At 40.4% G+C, this 8,133-nt stretch overlaps 1 pseudogene; it reads right to left on the bottom strand.

The window, feature by feature from the left end:
- LOC147818421 (uncharacterized) overlaps positions 1-1,412 on the bottom strand; it is a 29,052-nt pseudogene extending 27,640 nt beyond the window's left edge.
- Between the last annotated feature and the right edge of the window lie 6,721 nt (positions 1,413-8,133).

The raw sequence follows: 8,133 nt of genomic DNA, 5'->3' as shown, positions 1-8,133 counted from the left end.
ATTTCATGTTTACATGTCATAAAGTTATCAGTTACACCTGAGAATGCAATACTGTTCAATAGCGCTGTTTTCACGTTTCCAGCGCCTAAATCGGCTCTTTTCCTCGTTAAAGCTGTCTGTGTGTCTCCAAAATCTCAGCAATCACATTTAGTGGGATTTCTACACAGAACACTTCAGAATAGGTTTTCCTTTCTATTTGAGTAGCATTCATGAAGAATATGATGGATTTCATGTTTACATGTCATAAAGCTATCAGTTACACCTGAGAATGCAATACTGTTCAACCAGGTCATGTGGTCACAGTGACCACTTTGAATCGGCCATCTTGCCTTTGTCTGTGTCCCCACAGACACACACACATACACCTACACACACACACACACACACACACACACACACACCTGTATAAACTAGATTAGACATTGTGTTTTACTCTGCTCCATTGTAAATAAATGCCTTCAAGTATCTACTGGTGTGTTTAATGTTGCACAAGCGTGAATATTGCCAACCTTTACTCGGTAGAATTCCAATCCTTCAACTTTAACTTACTGTACATATGGTAATTTGGTTATAGTTAGTAAGCTAATGGTTAATCAGAGTTCCAGATTAATGATAATAAATTGAGACTAAAACCATATTGGCTATTTTGCCTATTAATTTAGGCTGGTGCCCCGTGAACCTAATTCATTTTAAAGTTATTAATTAATATTAATATTTTCTTAATTTATGATAGCCAATAAATTGATAAACAACCGAATTCCAACATATTTGGTGTCCAGCTCATGAGGTAGAGCTCAGACCCAACAGGAGTAATGGTTTTGGAATAAAAATAGAAACAGGGTTAGATCGATCAGAAAAGTCAGTTTCAAATTGAGAGGGGGCGGTCGTCACCACAATTTTACGTTAAACAATATTTTTGTAATTTGCCTACATCGCTAAAGGTCACGGTTGTCTGATCGCTCAGACCGGCGAGATGTTGCCACTCTCTTCCTCGTTCTTCGGCCTCTCTGTTCGTGAGTTGAGGGTCGATAAGATGAGCTAAGCTGATGACGAAGAATGTTGCTTTTTTCTATTTATTATTTCACAGTCTAAAGTTTTGACTGCTTTTCATTTCTTACCCCCTCTGGGGTTTCGCACCACCTGAACGATTAATTCAAGACTAACGTCTGAGGCTATATTTGTGTTGGATTGCACTAAGCGCTCTAGTAAACCTTCAAAAGCCGGCAGGATAGCTTCCCCGGCTTCGTCGATGGTCACATTAATGTGATTTTTTTAAAATGTTTTCGCCTTTTACGTTTAGCCTTTAATTTCACTTTGTCGGCCAGATCCTTGAGGGTCTTGACGACGTCTTGGTAAAATTGAGCTAGATCAGGCACGTTTCTAGGAGGTGGTACTGTAAAAACTTGTCTCATTTCTAGATTGTTGAAACGGTCGCGGGATAGTGTTCTGCACGGTTCAGCTTCCCACCCTCAATTTCCTCCGCTCTATTGAGCGGGGTTTGATTCACACACGCATATGAGTGGCGTGTGAAGCAGGGGAAATAGGTTCATTATTGGTCTCTATCGGCACGGCGTGAGGAGAAGGAGCGAGTGGCGCAAAGGGCGGCGAAAGAGGCTTGAGCGTCAGACTCGTGCTGCTGGGAGGGGGTGGGTGATGGTATTTGTTCGACTAGTCTGACAGCATCTTCTATAGGTTGGAAATAACTTTCCGTATAGCAGATTTGATGGATTTCTGCAAAAGGATCAGATTCTGAGGAATTTTCAGCTATGTTAGCTATGCTAACGTCTACTGCAAAAGCGGGTGGAATACGGTTCAATTCTTCTACATATTTCTCTAATTCAGTTGGAACTACGTCAGACTGACAAAGATCCCAAAAACCCAAGTTTAAATCTTTATCCATGTTGAAATGTCACACTTTACTTTACTAACTTCTCACACAAAGCCATAAAAGCAGATAAAAGACCCTGACCCAACTGTAAAATGACTCTGCAATTGCTCGCACACAGACGCTGAGGATCGACAGAGTGGGTTTTTGAGCTTCTCCGACATAGGTAGGGAGGTCCTCTTCGCCCTTTTCTGGACTGACGAATCAGATTTCTCCTCGGTATCCCCTCTGTGACAAAAGACAGTGAGAGGAAATGTTTTAATTCTGCATGTCATGTACTTTTAGCTTTAGGATTTAATGATTTGGCTTATTTCATTTTAGGTTACGTGTACTTTATTAATTTTATTTTATATCATGCGCCATAAATAAAATATACATAGCCTACCTCTGATCAGTGTCCTTGCAAAGGGGACACTGATGGGCTGGGTAGATGCGACTGCGTGACAGGAATCTCAGGAGTCTCAGGCGGTATAGTTGACGACTGAACCCCTGTGCATAGGCAGAAAAATGCAATTAATAAAACAATATTTATTTTGCACTCCATGCAACTAAATGAAGGTGACATTACATCGCCACCCCGCTAGTGGCGCTGGTTTCCAAATACACTGCCAGAAAAGCGTCACAGACACACCCCTGAAATTCCGGAAGTCCACCGGAAGACTGGTCTTCATTTTAAATGTGTAAGCGGTAAAAGCGGGATGTCCGCAGGAATTGTTAAAAAATAAATAAATAAAATATTTTAATCCGAAGAAACGTTTAAACAAGTTTTCATTGACTTACCAGTTACATCCAGACTGTTGGCAGATTCCCTCGTCGGACCTTCATTGGATATTTTCGGAAGGCTGAATCCGTCAGACTGGGTTTAAGATGTTTTGGAAGCTGTAAACGGTTGACCCTCAGACGGCTCTCAGAACGGATTGCCCGTGAACTCTCTCCCTCTTCAACGCCTCCTAACTCCCCATGGAAAACGGTTGGATTTCCAACCCAGTTAAGCTGATCAGCATTAAATCTGTAGGTAGTTAGAGAATGAATGATACCGTTTCCAATATTGACATTGTTAAATAGAAAAACAAGAACAAACAAATGGTAACATTACCGTAGTCTGATTGCGTAAGGTACAGACCCTCCAGCTCATCGGGGGGTAACTTTAAAAAAAAGACAAAAAAATATCATAGTTGTGACCTTTTAAAAATGAGCGTAGATCTTTTAAAAATGAAATAAATAGTGATTCAGGGAGAAGGACTATATATTACTTACCTAGTGTTGTCTCTGTTTTGTATAGGAAGATGGTGAACCTCTGCGGAAACTTTATTTTCTAAAATAAATAAATGGTATATTTAAACGTTTTTTATTTCTTCAAACGATAACGTTTATAACGTTTAAATTTCTAAGCCTGATAAAATTAAGTTTTTTCATATCGTGGCTCATCTCGTCAGCGTTGTCTGTTTTCAGTGAATCCTGCGTCTGATGAACAAATTGTTTAACTTAATTTTTTTTACAATAAAGGGTTTTATGTTTTAAAAAAACGTTACATGGTTTGTTGCTTGTGAATACTTATGCATGATGACCTGTTCCTTTGAAACCGCTGTCTCACAGCGGTAATATGCTTTAAGAACGTACGTTTCTCACACCTCGTCATCAAGACTTGTTGCTTGTGAATATGGATGCGTGATGACCTATTCCTTTATACCCATTCAACCATTTAAAGTTTCTTAAAGGTATTATACATACCCATCTCATACATCAGTACGCATCTTTAACATGCCCCCCTTGGGAAAGTCTACTACATTAGCAATTCATTCCCACGCCCACCCCCTCATTAGCATAACCTTGATGACATCTAGACAATAGGGGGTCATCCATCAAAAATCTTGACATTTGGTGATGTATATAACCCTCTTTTAATATTTTGGCCTCAAATTTTGGCCCTCAAATTCGAAAGAGTTTAATACTACCTTCAGCATCAAATCCGATGTGAAACTTGGTGAACAAAGATATAAATCAATAGCTCTATGTTTGCCCGACTGCACAGTTATGAGGTACTGTAGTTGAGTTCATATGAGCTGTTTTTTCAATCATTTTAGCATTGCTTCATAAATCTTGAGATTTCAGCTTTTGTTTTGTTTGTGCGCTTCTTTTTTAGGTATCTTTCGGCCATGTTGGGTCATTCAGTTTTAAAATGACATATTTTGCTGATTTGTAGCTTACATTTTCGTACAATTTTGTACTATTATTCACAACTTGCTTCAACAATTTGAGCCTTTTTCAACCATTTCACAACATTCAACATCCAGCTCACAAATTCTGCTTTTCACCTTCAGCTATTCCTTCAGCTGCTTTAGCATTGCTTCAGCAATTGTTCAAACTTCTTTATCATTACTTTAGCTACTTCATCATTGCATCAGCAATGTTCTTAAGCTCTCAGCATTCACACGCATTTTCAGCAGGAAATGCATTTTCTAGTTATGTACCTGCAATGCAATAACATTGAAGGCATATATTATTAGTGCCATGGGTGCTCAGCTATGAGGCACTCCTCTACAGCTAGAATAGCGGAGAGGAGTGCCTCGGGGCGGATCTATTAATATTCCTCAGGCTTATTATTATTCTTCCGCCAAATTTTGGCACGTAACTTGTCCCGCAGCTTTGAGAAAACCCCAGTAATATATACATCAAAACGTGCGTCTTGATCCCAAAAGAGGTGCTATAATTTTTTGGAGTTAAAATTCCAATTTTTCCCAAAGTTATTCCCAAAATACTGGGAATAAATAATGCATTAGGAATGCATTGGAATTTTCTTTAAAAACCCACAAAATTTCACCTTTTTTCTACAAAATTTCTAATTTTTTCTGAGTCACCCAGCTCTCTCATACCTGCACGTAGAAATGTGATTCAAACTATAAAACGGAGGAAAACTTCTACTCGCTCCAAAACACAACTGTTTTTACATAACATGTAAACTTTTCAAACTATGAGCACTCAAAGGAGGAATGGAAATCACTTTTTCTTCAAAGTTAGAGTGACGGTGTCAGTTGGCTAGAGTGCGTGAAGCAGTGAAAAATAACCTTTATTTTCATTTTTAACACGAGCTCACGGCCAAACCGTAAAAAGGAGACATGTTAGGTCTTAAATTACATTTAGTTAGGTCTTAAATATGTAAGTCCATTTACTGCTTCCTTCGTTGCTTTTTTTTTTTTTTTGTTAAATGAGTGAATGAAGTTGTGACGGTCTCCGCTGAGACAGAGGAGAGGAGAACCTACTAGCCCTCTCTCGCTGTCACTTCTAATCGGGTTGCTCTCCTCACCAGTAATGTTAAATTTAGCACAGAAAAAACATAATAGTGGTAATTTAAATAGCGGTTCATGGGATTTATTAACCCTCTGTCCTTTTTTGGACATTTTCTTCACTTTTCTTTTTTGATTTGCTGATCATTTTGGCTGTGTTACAGCTGAAGGTATGGATTTCTGCAAGAAAGTGTCTCTTTTGACATATTTTTAAAATCTAATGTCAGTTACTGTTACAGGTCTATTATACACTGGTAACACATTTTGTACCCTCTGGGGTTCCTCTCGTCCAAAAAAGGACACTCAAAGAAAATGCTATGAAATCATCATATATCAATATTTTTTCCTGCTTTTTTTTGCATACATCTCTTAAACCACTTCAGTTCTGCTCAAACCTACCAAATGTTTATTCGTTTTCAGGATTTTAACCCTTTAAATGCCAGTTTGAAGACATGTTGCCTCTTGTTTTATTAAAAAAACAACACAGAATATGAGATATTTCCCACATAATACATGATGGAGGGATATGACATTGTTTTATATCAGAGTCTTTTATATCAAGACATTTCTCAAAACCAGAATATGATCAGGGTGACTTTTGAACACTGGAAATAAACCATGTACTCATCCCGGCAGTAGCCCCTGTGGCACTCAAAATTTCCCTGGAATTTTCTAGTTATTATTATTATTTCGGCGCATGACTAGTCTTGCAGCTTTGACAAAACCCAAACAATATATATGTCAATGCATGCGGTCGATCAGGAATGGTGTGCTATGACTTTTCTAAGCGATTTTAGTAACCATGGCAATGTAAATGGCAATTAAAGGTGAGAAAATTCCCATAGAGAATGAATGGGGAGACGTCTGTAGCAATAGGAATTATTGTTAGGAACCTTTGTCTTTAGTCAGTGTGACACACGGACATGTTTTGAAGTGACACCACCGGAGTTACCGGACCGAGCTGTATGTTGAGCCTGACGTGCCTAAGTTGTAATAAAGTTTACAACCCAGCAGGGTCAAAGAGTAAGCAAGTGTACGCTTCGTGAGTGAAAGCAACATACTTTAACATGGTGGCAGCGGAAGAGGACTCGGTCTGCGTGTGTGCAAGTTTTCTCCGGTCGGAAGAGAGTTAGCTATCTGATGCTAGTTTTGGCCGCTAGTGTGAGACTGCCGTGTGAAGCCATGGAGGGACTGAAGCCGCCGCAGACGCTGTGTTTGGACTCCAGCAACCTTTCTAAAACATGGAAAAATTGGAGGGACGAGTTTGCTCTCTACGTGGATTTGGCAATGGCCGAGGCTGATGATAAACAAAAGGTAAAACTGTTCAGCTATCTTGTCGGCGAGAGTGGCAGAGAACTTTTGGATACCCTCATGGGCGACACAGCTAAGGATGCATGGAAAATAGAGGACATAATCAAAAAGTTTGATGATCACTGCAACCCCAGCGTGAATGAGATTGTGGAACGTTATCGTTTCTTCACGAGGAATCAAAGCGCCAGTGAAAAGATAGACGGTTATGTCACGGAACTGAGACTGTTGGCAAAAACATGCAACTTTGGGACTTTGAGAGACTCGCTCATACGTGATAGGATTGTGTGTGGAGGCAACAACACGGCTATGAGAGAAAGACTGTTGCGGGAGAAAAACCTGACACTGGACACGTGTTTGCAACTGTGCAGAGCCGCGGAGCTCTCTAAGGAGAACGTGAAAACCATCACCGCACCGATGGTAGAGGAGGTGCATGCTGTTCAAGGAGCGCAGTACCAGAGGAAAACTAACAATACAGTGGAGTGTAAATTCTGCGGGAAAACACATGAAAAAAATAAACAGAAATGTCCGGCGTTTGGGAAGAAGTGCGTCAGGTGTGGCAGAGAGAGCCACTTCGCAGCAAAATGTAAAGCAAAACCGGAACAAAGGGGGAAGAAAAATGTGAGTACTGTAGCAACAGAATATGTGAGTGATGAATATGAAGATATAACATGTATCACTGAGACAGTGGATGCAGTAGAGACAGATGCAAGCAAAGATGTGGAAGCAGAGAGAGTAAAGGATGGAAAAGAGAAGGACACAGTTAAAGGGGACACTCAGCTTCTGTATGCTGGCATGCTACTAGACAAAGACTTGGTTAAATTCCAAATAGACTGTGGTGCTAGCTGCAACATTATCCCCATTAACCTGCTGAACCCAGACATCAAGCTAGAACACACTAACAGTGTACTAGTTATGTACAACAAAAGCAAACTGAGGCCATTGGGGAAATGTAAAATCAAAATAAGAAATCCAAGAAATCACAAACAATATCGCTTGGAGTTTCAAGTGGTAAATGCGGACGGTGCAGTACCTCTGCTGGGCAGGAGAGCCAGTGAGGCCATGAGACTGATTCAAGTGCACCATGAGAATATCATGACAATAGACAGTATAGTCACAACGGAAAAAATGGAAAAAACAGAACAGTGGACAATGGAGCAATTCAAAGCAAGTTATGCTGATGTGTTTACGGGAGACGGCTGTCTTCCAACCATCGAGGACATTTTACCAGACTTATCAAAAGCTAAAGTGTTCACAGTGTGTGATGTCAAGAGTGGATTCTGGCATGTACAGCTCGAGGAGGAATCCAGCTATTTGACAACATTCGCTACTCCCTTCGGACGTTACAGGTGGCTGAGGATGCCCCTGAAATATTCCAGAGGAAGCTCACACAGGCGTTGGACAATGTACCTGGTCTGTACATCATTGCAGACGACGTCCTGATCACAGGACAAGGGGAGACACAAGAGGAAGCAGAACGGGATCACGATGAAAAACTAAAACAGTTTCTTGACAGATGCAGGGAAAAGAACATAAAACTGAATGCAGAAAAATTCAGACTGAGACAAAAGGAGACCACATACATTGGACACCGCTTGACGGCAGATGGTCTCAAAGCAGATCCTGAAAAAGTGCGTGCTGTGGAGCAGATGCCGG

The sequence above is a fragment of the Seriola lalandi genome, unplaced genomic scaffold (genome assembly GCF_002814215.2).
Source record: "Seriola lalandi dorsalis isolate HSWRI2012SDOR001 ecotype SW California unplaced genomic scaffold, Sedor1 jcf7180002054584, whole genome shotgun sequence".
Taxonomy (NCBI): Eukaryota; Metazoa; Chordata; class Actinopteri; order Carangiformes; family Carangidae; genus Seriola; species Seriola lalandi.
Note: the sequence above shows the minus strand (reverse complement) of the source record. Positions and strands in the feature narration are given on the sequence as shown.